The sequence below is a fragment of the Cynocephalus volans genome, chromosome 1 (genome assembly GCF_027409185.1).
Source record: "Cynocephalus volans isolate mCynVol1 chromosome 1, mCynVol1.pri, whole genome shotgun sequence".
Classification (NCBI taxonomy): domain Eukaryota; kingdom Metazoa; phylum Chordata; class Mammalia; order Dermoptera; family Cynocephalidae; genus Cynocephalus; species Cynocephalus volans.
In genome coordinates this window covers 204,558,586-204,570,742 of record NC_084460.1, presented here as the reverse complement: position 1 = coordinate 204,570,742, position 12,157 = coordinate 204,558,586, and the positions used below count along the sequence as shown (strand labels likewise).

At 44.0% G+C, this 12,157-nt stretch overlaps 1 protein-coding gene across 1 annotated transcript in view; it reads left to right on the top strand.

Moving 5' to 3' along the window:
- Positions 1-12,157, top strand: part of NCKAP5 (NCK associated protein 5) — a 787,163-nt gene that overhangs the window by 41,249 nt on the left and 733,757 nt on the right. The window lies entirely within an intron of this gene.

Below are 12,157 nucleotides of genomic sequence, written 5' to 3'. Positions count from 1 at the left end.
CAGGAAAACAGACTAAGTAACTGGTTTTTGAAGGTTGGCCACTCTTTCTCAGTCTCTGGGCTAACGCGTGAGTCACCTCTTCAGTTCTGTGATGCATGTGAATGAAGCAAGAAATCAAATCAAGCAGCCACTCCTTTCTCTTTTGCTCACTGACTGAAATAGAAATTCAGCATGGTTCCTTCTTCTGCACGTTTTACGGGGATGTGGTTTATTCCCTTGTGTTCTCCTAGCACCTGGCTGGGGGGCTGGTAAAGAGCAGGTGTGCAATAAAGTTTTTGTTGAATTGACTTATCAGCTGCATCTTTCAAGCTCTGCAGCTATAGGTCTTGCTCTGTCACATGCAGATTAGCTATTTACCCTATAAAGGCTAAGGCTTCAACTCACAGACTGTTCGTAGATGTGAGTTTTGGGAAATTGAGAAAAGGATTGCATTAAGCTTTTGTGTCAAGTTATTCAGAATCAATTTCTGTGTCTATGTGGGCTGTGCATTGACCAGCATGCCTTCAGTGACTAGGGACTTTGGTAGTATTTTAAGTTCTCCTCCCCGTGGATGTGACCCCATCTCATCTCCTAGGTCTTGGTATCTCCAGGTAGGATATGGTGTTCCTACTTCTTGCTATCTCCAGGTGGGATATGATGAAAATGGCACATGTGTGTATGTGTGTGCGTATACTCCCTTTTCAACTTCTGGGGAAACTTGGGATAAAGAGATAATTTCTCAGCCTTTCCTTTGTAGACAAAAAACACTTTTTACGTATCAACATGCCAATTGGGTCTTAGGTGCAGGCAGGGGACAGAGACAACCATATGGTATGATATGAGCAGCTTAAGAAAGATTCTATTATCCCAGAAATATCACCTTTATTGGTTAGTCCCCAAAGCCACAAATTTCTGCCTTAGGTCTCAACTAACATGCAAATAGTCTATGAAGGCAAGCATACTAAGCTATTATCTTTCAACAATTCATAGCAACACTCATAATAAAGGCCTTGGATTATTCCTAAATGTCAACCAGATGAGTAGAATTTTGCTGAGGGAATTGGTGAACAGAAGGATACAGAGCACATGGTGCCGGGAAGGCAGGGCTGCGGCAGGACAGGCAGGGGAGGGCAAGTGGTTACCATGGAGGGTATTGGGTACCTGCTCATCAGGGAAAGAGGAAACAGTCTCAGTGAAACTTCTGTCCACATTTAAGTTTTGCCAAGGGACAGCTTGAATATGGGCGTGAATAAAATCCTGCCATATTACCAGGGCTAGGTGAACACCTAAACCAGCTTGCATTCCTATTGCTATATGGTTTTGCCTCAAGACTTGTGGGGGCTGCAAGTCTGTTTCTTGACTTACTGGCATAGAAGAACACTGTGAAAATGAGAACTCATGTCTTGGCACCACCTGAGACACTTAATCCCATTCTATCTCCCTCTATCATGCTTGGGAGAGTTTTTACACTAGTGAAATGTCTTCCTTGTTTCCTAGAGGCGGATTAAGTGTTAGATATGTATGCCCAGATTGGGAAACTCGTGCAGAAGAATACCCTCTCCTGTGACTGTGTGTTTGAGGGCACTTCAACACTGTCGAACATCACACCACTTAGGCCAAGGGGCTACAATTTTGCCCTCTGTTTTGGTATTACATTTTCTCTTTCATACACAGTGCTCTGCTGGGACAATACAGCAACAGCGTTCTTTTTGAATTGGTTCTTTGGGAGTAGGATCCATTGAAACCACCTTGAATGAATTCTGTCATGACTGTCAGGAAGAGAGCCAGACCAGGGATGGGATCAAAGGCAACTGGCCTGTGGAGGACTTGAACCCAAGACAACGCACTCCTCTTTGGCTCTAGGCTGAAACCACACAGATAACTTGAAAGAAGCAGTTAGGATGATTCTACATAAGGACTGCTGTGAAATGTAAGGAAAAAACCAAAGATTTGGCATCACATTACGCTCTTCATTCCCAAGGCATGTTTTGTTTTTTATTTTGTTTTATTTTATTTTAGTTTTTGCATTACAGAATGCTAAAGTGGGAATGGGTTATCCAGTCCTTTCAGCTTGCAGAAGGAATAGTTAAGGCCCAGAAAGGTTCACTGCTTTTCCTGAGGTCACACACTAGAATTACATAAGAGTAGAACACAGGTTCCCTCCCTGTCACTTCAGCTTTTTATCTTTCTTTATGCACTATCCCGGAAGAGTAGCGGTCCTTCTGGGAAACTGAATAGAGGAAAGAGAAACATATTACATTCTTAAGTCTTGAAATTCCATTTCGGTAATCATCACGGCCCATATTTTTGAGAGTTAGGAGGCCCAGAGGTAATTTCCACTTTCAGATTTTGCAGGAAAAAATTCCTCATAATGTACTTCAAGAATAAGGTACTATTAACTTCATTACACTTTTTATTTTACATAATCAAATCATTGAAGTGCTGAGTAGAAATTATAGCTCCCTTGCAAAAGCTTTCACATTTTTAGGCTGGAGGAAACACAGAATAAAGGAACTCATAATCCAAATACTGAAAATAAGCTACATTTGGGGGAATCGAGTTTGGAGTCATTGGTCACAATTTTGCTTTGAGGACATGGCATGGGGGAGGGTGTGAATGTGTGTGTGTGAGAGAGATTGTGTGTGTATGCACATATGTACATGTGTGTATGCCCTGGTAACACTGAGATATTCTTTGATGTTGATGATTTTTTACTTTATAAATTACCCTTTCCAAGGAGAAAGTGACAGGTAAGTGAAACTGAAATTAAAAACATGTTTCAATGTGAGGGGTAAAGACCCCGAGAGAAAGATAAGTGACTACAAATTTGCCTCCACCAGTAAGAGTGTGTCAAGTAGCCATATATTCATAGCAAGTACAGTCTTCTCTCTGATAACAATAAAAATCACCCCAGAAATCGAGGCCTCTTCTTGACCCAAAACTGTTCAGCCCTCCCCAGGATGCATTTGATGAAAACAAGTCAGCATTTCACAGCGTGCTTTTTTATTTGCAAGACTCATTCTCAGTCTGCACATATCGCTGATGGACACATGTAGCTGTGATAGCATTTCCCTGATGAGAAAGCTGGGAAATGTATTATCTTTTTTACCAGCTCACATTTCAACGGCAAACATTCTCTTTTAATTTAGAGGAAAAATATTTTTTTGATTTTTAAGCACAGATGAGAGTAATGGTTTTTCTTATGAATTCCTTCTTGGTACCATCTTTCCTCTCTCCCCCACCAAAGGAAGACAAAATGTTAGCCATTCCATATTCTCAGCTCTGACAGTAGTGTAGTTTTCAGAGACTCGTAGGGGCAGAAATGGACCTACACAGGTCTGTCAGTTCATCCTTCAGCCTCTTGACCATTTGCATCCAAATCAGTGTACGAGGTGATCATTCCTAATCCAAAAACTCAAGATTGGAAATGCTCCAAAACCTGAAACTTTTTGAGCGTGGACATGACACTCAAAGGAAATGCTTATTGGAACATTTTGGATTTCAGATTTTCGGATTTGAGGTGTTCAACTAGTTTATATTCTGCAAATATTCCAACATCTGAAAAAAATCTGAAATTCAAAACACTTCTGGTCCCAAGCATTTCGAATAAGGGATACTCAACCTGTAGTAATCAGGCCTTCAACCACATGCATTAGCTAAGTCAATCAACAAGGTACATTGAAAATCTGCTACAGGGATGTGCTGGATGGTTTCCTTGTTCCCCTCCAGATCCACTCTTCATCTTTCTCTACCTAGCCATGTGCCCTTAGAAGAATGCACCACTCAGACCTTGTTAAAGGAATCCCTTGCCTTCTGGCATCTCGTTGGGTTTGGCCAATGGGAGGAAGTAGCAGAAGATCATAGGTCGAGGTGTTTGTTTCCCTGCTCTCTCCCTGCTTGGTCATGGACCATAATGCCTAAGGTTGCAGCCTTTTATGGAGCAATCCTCTTCCACAACTCTAGCTGCAGTCATAACCACAACTCTTTCTGTGTTCTGGCACCTTCTCTCTCCCCATGCTCTTTCAGGCTTCCTGGTAGTAATGGCTCTTGGATGTTGCTCGCCCATCTCTTGTTGGTTTTCCCTAGCTCTGCCCACACTTAAGTAAATCGTTCTTGTACCATACTCTCCTCAGTTAGATGACCTGAGTGTGCTGTCTTTTTCCAGCAGGGTCCCCCTGGATGATACAGCAAGATATGCTTCCTCAAGTGTTTATGGTTTATCTGTGGGAGCTGGACTAATAAGCTAGAAAAATAACGTAATATGGAGATAAACAGTGTGGCACTGAGAGTAACAGGAACTGAGATCACTCTGGGAGGATGTGAGGAGGTGTCGTGGAGGAGCTGTTAAGACAGTGCTTTGAAGCAATGAAAAGAATTTGGTAACTGAGGACTGGGGTAGTAGAGAAGAAAGAGGCACCCAAGGATATTGCCTCCTGCATTCTCTGGTGACAACTCATGTCATTATTTATTTATTTATTTATTTATTCTCCCAGGGAAATTTCTTCCTCATAAAGAATTTAAATCTCTGCTGTTTTATCTTTGGTTATTTCCTGTTTAGTGACTAGAAGTAATTCTAAGGCAGGGGCCAGCAAACTCCTTCTGTAAAGGTCCTGACAGCAAATATTTCAGGCTTTGCAGGCCACATGTGTAGGTGCAACCACTCAGCTCTGCTATTGTAGCAGGAAAGCAGCCACAGACAAATGGCTGTGGCTATGTTCCAATAAAACTTTATTTACAAAGCTACAGAGAAATGAGTAAGTCTGTGTTCCAATAAAACTTTATTTACAAAGACAGGCAGCAGGCTGAATTCTAAAGGATATCTGCACACATAAGAGAAATGGGAATTATGAAAGTCCAGGTTTACCTTTCTTGGATGCTAACTTTCTGAGCAGTGATTTGTGTTTATCCTCTGTGTGTGCAGTATGCCAAGGCAGGCAGAGCAGCAGGTTTTGGCTTGTACGCAAAGGTTAATATACCCAGGTGGCAAGAAATAGAGCAACAGGAAAATATTTTAAGAGATATCTTCTAAGTATTTAGAAAATATTGACAAAGATTATGTCAAAATTCATTGAGACTTTTTCTAAATGAAAAATAGGGGTATTATTTCTGTTGCTCAGTGCAGCCAGTGGGTTGTGAATACTAAGAAAAAATATCCATTTTTTAGTGTCAGGCATAACTGGTGCTTTCTTGACTCTCATATGGTTTCCTGAGACCTTCCCTTACCCTAGGGATGCTGTACAAAACACAAAACACCAGGTTGTTATAGAAGGTTTCTGGCTACTCAAACCACAGTCTCCTCGACCACTTCTATAGATGGAAGCGTATTTCTATATGCTTGTTTACTCAGTGCCTCTGGCCACTGGGAAAATGCCAAGTTGTCCTATGGGAAGCCTGACCCTTGTTCTCTGATATTAAGATTGCTTTGAGATTTCCCAAATAAGCATCAAGTCAGGGAAGATCACAAGGAGAGAGAGGTTTTCATTCTCCTGACTGCTTCATCCCCTAACAGGGTGATTATCTCAACTGTCTCCTAGATGTGCTGAGAAGAACAGAGACCATGGCCTGGAGCCAGGTGTTGGGAGGTATGGTGATGTATGAGGATATAGCACAGGCCATTTTAAGGAAAAAGCGACAGGTGGGGAATGGGCCACCTTTGGCCGGGATTAGCAACCTTTCCAAAGCACTGTGCTGAATCTTTGGCTGTGCCCCCCTGAGAGTAGGCAATGGTGGAGTTAGAGAAGTGGCAGATCCTGAGGCTTGTATTCACCCAGTGAACCTGCCCACCAGCCTAGCTCAGCCCATCACAGCAGGTCTAGAAAATGCTGGGGAATTTCCCTCCCCACCCGCTCTCCAGCAATGCAGATCTTTGGGTGCCAAGGATGGATTTGGGGACAGATGGGCTAGGAAAAGATGGGGGAGGCTGGGCCAGGTGGGCAGGCCTCACAAGAGCTAGTTGCTAGGATGCTTGAAGGAGCTCCAGAAGAGCGGGAAGAGATCAGAACCCAACAAGAACAGTGCTGGAAGGGAGACTGGAGATTTGCCGCAACACCAGTTCTGAGGACAGTCTGAATGGAGGACAGGATGGAGGACAGAGTAGAATAGGTCCAAGCAGGGGCACAGAGCATGTGAGCAGTGGGGCTGACAGAGTCTTAACATCAAAGCCATTGCAGCAGACAGCTCAGCATGTTCAGTCAGTGAATCATAGACTGAGTCTAGACCAAGGTGGCTTCCTTCCCTTAGTAATGGTAGCTGAAATTTGTTGAGGCTTCATATGGAAACTGTCATTTAATACTTAACAACCCTTTAAAGTAGGAACTCTAATTATCCCTATTTTACAAATGAGAAATCTGAAGCTTAACAAGTTAATCAACTTCCTTAAGGCTGTACAACTGGTGATAGAGTTGGGATTTCCACTTGGGTCTGACTTTCTCCAGACTACACTGCTTCTGCACAGCTAGCAGCTCTGAAGCAGAAAGTCCTTTTATGTCAGCGACTGGGAACTCCTTGCATGGAGCTTCCCAACCTCAGAGAGCTCCAGCCGCCTCAACAGGGCCAGAGGTTTCCATGTGTATTAGCACATCTGACATGTCTTTGCCTACTGATGAGCAAGGCCAGGCTTGATTTAGGCAAAACAACTGCCAAAGGGGTGGGAGATTGGAGGGGGAGGGGTACAGAAACAGGGAACATGGGCATTGGATCATGGCTCCAGGTCTGCTCTCCTATCATGTGATTTTTGTGATTAACCAGGTTTTGGAACCAACTTTAGTAGAGATTAACATTTGTAATGGTGTGTGTGTGTGTGTGTGTGTGTGTGTGTGTGTGTGTGTGTGAGGGTAGTTCAACAATTTCATGGAAAAATAGAATTAAAAGATGACACGACTTTAGTAGAGATTAACATTTGTAATGGTGTGTGTGTGTGTGTGTGTGTGTGTGTGTGTGTGTGTGTGTGTGTGTGAGGGTAGTTCAACAATTTCATGGAAAAATAGAATTAAAAGATGACACGAGTCTTTCTATGAACTTGTTGAAGACCCTTTTTGTATATACATATACCCACACACACATATACATAATTTCACGTTTTTCTCCTCATGGGAACTGACTGTGCTGTGTGTGTGTACAGGATAGAATTACCTACTAGAATGGTAGTTTGGGAGTAATGTGGCACAGCCAATGTACCGCTGTTCCCCAGCATGCAACAGGCCTCATAACTTGAGTGATAATCTTACAAAACAGCACGCCTTCTTCTGGCCAGGCATCTGACAGGTGGAGGTGGGTGGAGAGCCAGCGGCGCTTCCTGGGAGGAGACTCCCAAAGAGAAGCCATCTGTCTGCCTGCCACTTGCCGCTGGCACTGCCTTCTCTGACGTTGCCCGAGGAGGACCTGCCTCCATTGTGGTTACTGCTCACTCCAAATGAATCTTCTTCCCTCCTTCTCACCTTGCTCTCATTGTTGAAAATAAGGCAGACTGCCATGGTAATCACACCTTCCAGAGTTCCTATGAAAAGGCCCTTTCCTAAGCTGCCATTATATGTACATGTGGTCTTTGTCACTGCACCTATCACTTTGTCACAGGTCTGTCTACCCTAGAACAGGGTATCTCGACCTCAACACTATTGACATTCTGAACCTGGTAATTCTTTGTGGTGGGGGCTGTCCTGTGAATTGTGGGATATTTAGCAGCTCTACTCGTTGGATGCCAGAGCACCCCTACTTCAGTTGTGATAGCCCAAACCATCTCCAGACATGGCCACATGTCTCCTGGGGAGAAAAAATATCCCCTTACTCAACTATAATTTCCTTGAGGATATGGGCATGTCATTTTCACATTTGTATCTTGAAGGCTGACATATGGAAAATGCTCAGTGAAATAAACCAGTGAGCAGCTGTCTGTGAGCTGAGTGTACCTTAGCAGGGGCCCCTGGATGTGGAAGAAGGAGAGAAGGCACAGGTGCTGTTTCAGAAGGTCAAAGAGAGGAGACGTCATGGTGCTTTTCACTTTTGCCCACAGATGACTCTAGTGCTGTGTGAAGATTTTTGGTTTTACATCAGAAATCCTCAGCATAATGTCCTGAACCCCCCTTGAGTCACAAGGTGCTTGACAGGGAAAAGTTATTAAAAGACTTCCGAGGTTTTGAATTCTCTGAAATATTTTCTATTAGATTTTATGTAATGTGAGTTGGTGCATTTTTTCTGGGGAGCTAGTCCGTAGGCGTGTTCAGATTCTCAATGGTATCTGTGACCCAAGATTGGTTACGTAGCTTTACCTGTCATTAGTACTGCGCGTAGCACCTGCACATGGATGGTTTCCCTTGTTCTGTCACAGAGCAGGAGCTCAGGCAGCACCTGCCTCCATCACCTGGAAGGGGCCGTAGTGAGTGTTGTCTGCTGGCATGCTGCTGTGATCCTTGGGGCCTCAGAGGTCTCTAAGTCAAAATAGGAACTGGACACATTTTGAAAGCCCTTTACAAATGCTATGTTATGGACAGATGATGAAATCATACTCCTTCGATAGTAGAATTAAGCACAAATGAGCAGAGGCATTTGCTTGGCATGAGCTATGTTGTTTTAGAGCTCCGAGATCTGCTTGTCATTCTCCTGGTGTCCCACCATCTTTCAACAATGGGAATCAACAGATCATACAAGTTTCCATGGTAACCGAGTTTTCTGTAGTATCCTCTGGCAGCCTAGGATCATTCCCACAGCAGACTCTCTAGTGTTTTGTCCATAACAAGAGGTAGAGCTTTCATCGATCTCCTTAGAAGCTTGTCTTCAAACCTAATAGGCGTCTGGGCGTTCTCTCTGATATGTGCCTGTTTTCCTTTCTCAAGTTTCTCATTGATCGGCACAGGATGTGAGCACCTACTGGGTTTGAAGCACTGTGGAATGAGTGCTGGGAAATGCAAAGCATGATTTCTGGTTTGCAATGCTTTAAAACTCCAGTCACATATACACAAATCATACCGACAGTAGGAGGTATACAGTGATGAAAAGACCAAGACCGATTGGTTTAGAAAGAGGAAATTGCTCTTCTGACTGTGTTGAGCAGGAGGGCTTCCCCAAGGGGGAGGTCTTTCATATCCCCCTGTAGGAAATTCGTCCAGATTTAACCTGTGATGCCCTTGAGTTCCCTGAAGCAGCAATTTATTGAGAAAACCACAGTGTCTTAAAAGAATGGGGTATGACTCCAAGGTGCTTGGCTTATTTTTGAGAAATTGCCAAGACCCGAAGCAAGCTCTACTATAATCCTGAATTATCGTCCTAAACTTCCTCTCCTTCACTCCAGCCACCCCTCCCCACTCCATTAACATGCTCTTACCCATTACCCCAGCACAAGGCAGAACACACCGCCTGGCTAAATCACCTTCATTCCCTTTCTTCTCACTCATTTGTCAGTGTATGTTGTACCAACCGTATGCGTATTCGCCGCATTTCAGCAGCGTTACTGTCTTACACTAATTTACCATCCTGTATTACAGTTCATTATTATCAATTAATATTTATTAAACATCCACGGGGTTTGTGGCCACGAACGAGGCGGGATTTCTCATTACTTGGTGATGCATTGCTGTGTCCCAGTGCCTTGTTGCAGCTTAGACAGCTGACTTAGGATCTTTCTGCCAGTTTTCTCACAGCCCTCATCTCCATCCTAATTTCAGTTAATATTTCAAGAGCAAATCCAGGAGCCATTGTATTTAAATGCTTCACTTAACACCAGATGCACTGCCTGGATTCTATCCCTTTCATGTACTAATTTTGCAATTCTATCCTAACATGGAATCCCATTTGTTTGGGCTGCTCTCTGCAAGCCTGAACAGTGGTTCCTCCTGGTTCCTTTACATTCCGGGCAGTTCCAGATGTTTCCTCCTCATAAATTTCCATTCTTTAACGAGGCTTAGTGGATCAAAATTGTCCATTTCTGAAGATGCCTCTGAGGTTTGCTTGCCTTCTGTCTTTCAGCACCTTTTTGGTTCTTAGTTTTAAGCAGTTGTCTTCAGCTTGGTAGGTTTCCTAATACAATTAATTCATTGACTGCTCTCGTGCACATAGATGTGTTGAGGGAAATAAAATCATTTGGTCTGGTAGACTCTGGGATCCATCTGTCACAGCCAGCAGCTAAGTAAGCTCTGGGCTATTGGGCTTTGTGTGAGGAGGAGCCGTTGTCAGAGGCCGGCCGTCTTTGGGCATGGCCTGGCTGTGAGAGCTGGCAGTAATACAGTGTGGGGGGGGGGGTCACAACAGTGAGAGCCAAGCCCTTGAAGGCACAAACTGGATTGACTGGGATGAGGACAGTGCTCAACATGTGGAATCCCAGCTAGATTGCCAGGCATGGTGGGTGGCTACGAATATTTGGAGATCTGCTGGGGGTAGTAAGTAGCTATTTGGAGATCTCCTGGGCCAAGTCTGGTAGGTCCCTGAGGCAGAATATCTGACCTAATTCCTGTTTGGTGAAGTGTAGCAAGGAGGAAGTGAAGGAAGGAGAGAGCTAGGTCTATGGTGGTTGGCATTTCTCATCCTCTTAGAAAGATCCAAATCGCTTTCCATACTTTTGTCTACAAAGGCTATGGATCAACAATATTCCTTCTTTATTTACTGCACCAGTTGAGGTCCTGGAAGAAAACAGATGGCACACTCAAGCCAGGTCATGGAAGGCAGTTTAATAAAGGGCCTCTTAACATGGTTGTGGCAGGATATAGGGAATGTGACAAGATAGTCTTGAGGCTAGAAACAGAGCAGAGCCACGACCACAAGGCCTGAAAGGGCAAGGTGAGAAAGTGGCTTTAGAACCATGTGGCTGTCAGGAGAGAGCCACCTGGCAGGAAACGCCACCTCAGGTGGAGGGAGCAGCAGTGAGAGGGTCAGGACACGAACACTCCCACCCTCCTCTCTCCCACTCTCTAGTCCTTTGCTGGTGGCTCCCAGTGGCTGAACCCAGTTGGAAGCCAGAGGGAAGGGGGCCCAGAGCAGCATGGAGAAGGGCAGAAAGTGGACTTGGAGGGGCTGACAGAATAAGTTCAGCACATTTATCCTATGTGATAATACATGGTACGACCTCAGTCCCTATCTTCCCACATTTCTGTGCTTAGAAAACACTATCCTTAGTCAGACTAGGCCATGTTTAATACATTATTTGAAATAGGTTTCTGTGTGTTGCTTTCCAGTACATTCCCTTGGATTGTCAACTTGGTTTGACCAGTTGATGTGACACCTTCAAAATACATGTTCCCTTAGCCAGTGACATGGTCTTCTCTTCAAGGGTCCTGATAAAATTGCCTAGTGCAGGGCTCTGTCCAGTCATGTGATGCTGGGGTACCAGAAGGGTGACCTAGTGGGCTGATCACTGCATGAGAACTCTAGATTGTCTACTGGAACTTGAGTTAAACCCTTTAGAAGGTACGTGGCCTTCAGCAGTTTCTTAAACTCTGAATCTCTGTGTCTCAGTGGCAGAGTTGCCATGGGCATTAAGTGCAATAAAGAGCAAGAGATTGTTTTGGAGACTGTAGGGCCCTGAGCAAATGAAAGGTATTGTTTTATAGGAATGGTGCAACTCCTACCTGCTAAATTTCAACTTAGCAAAAATATAAGCAGCAGCAACAGCCCCCAGAAGAAAGATGGATTAAGAGCTTCTTGTGTGCAAAGCAGTCATTTTAAAGGGTACGGTGGAAGTGAATGCCCTGTAATATGGTGGAAAGAGCATGGATTAGCTAGAGATTCAGCCTGAACTGAGTTTGAATCCCAGCCTGCCACGTATTGCCTGAGTGAGCTTGGCCATGTTACCTACCTTCTTTGAGCCTGTGTTCTTGTCTATAAATAGAGGTGATAATCTTTTACTCAAAGGGCCATTCAGAGAATAAAGGGAAAGAACTCACAACACAAATGGAGCCCACAGCACAGGGCTTGGTGTACAGTCTTCTGTATGCTGAAAACACGCAGAGCGTGCTGACGTGGCCACCCCAGATGGCAGTTTTCTTTGTCTGCATGTGGAAGGAGGCATTCAGAATAGACTTTTTTAAATGTTTGGTTTACATGTATACATATTTGATATTTAAAAACGGAATGGCATATCCATGATGTTATCAGCCAGATATGTTCACCCAAGTGTTTACTGCAGTTTGTATTTGACCAAACCTTGGATTCCTTTCTTCTTAGGCCAATTGCTTAGTAGTCCCCTGTTAATGAG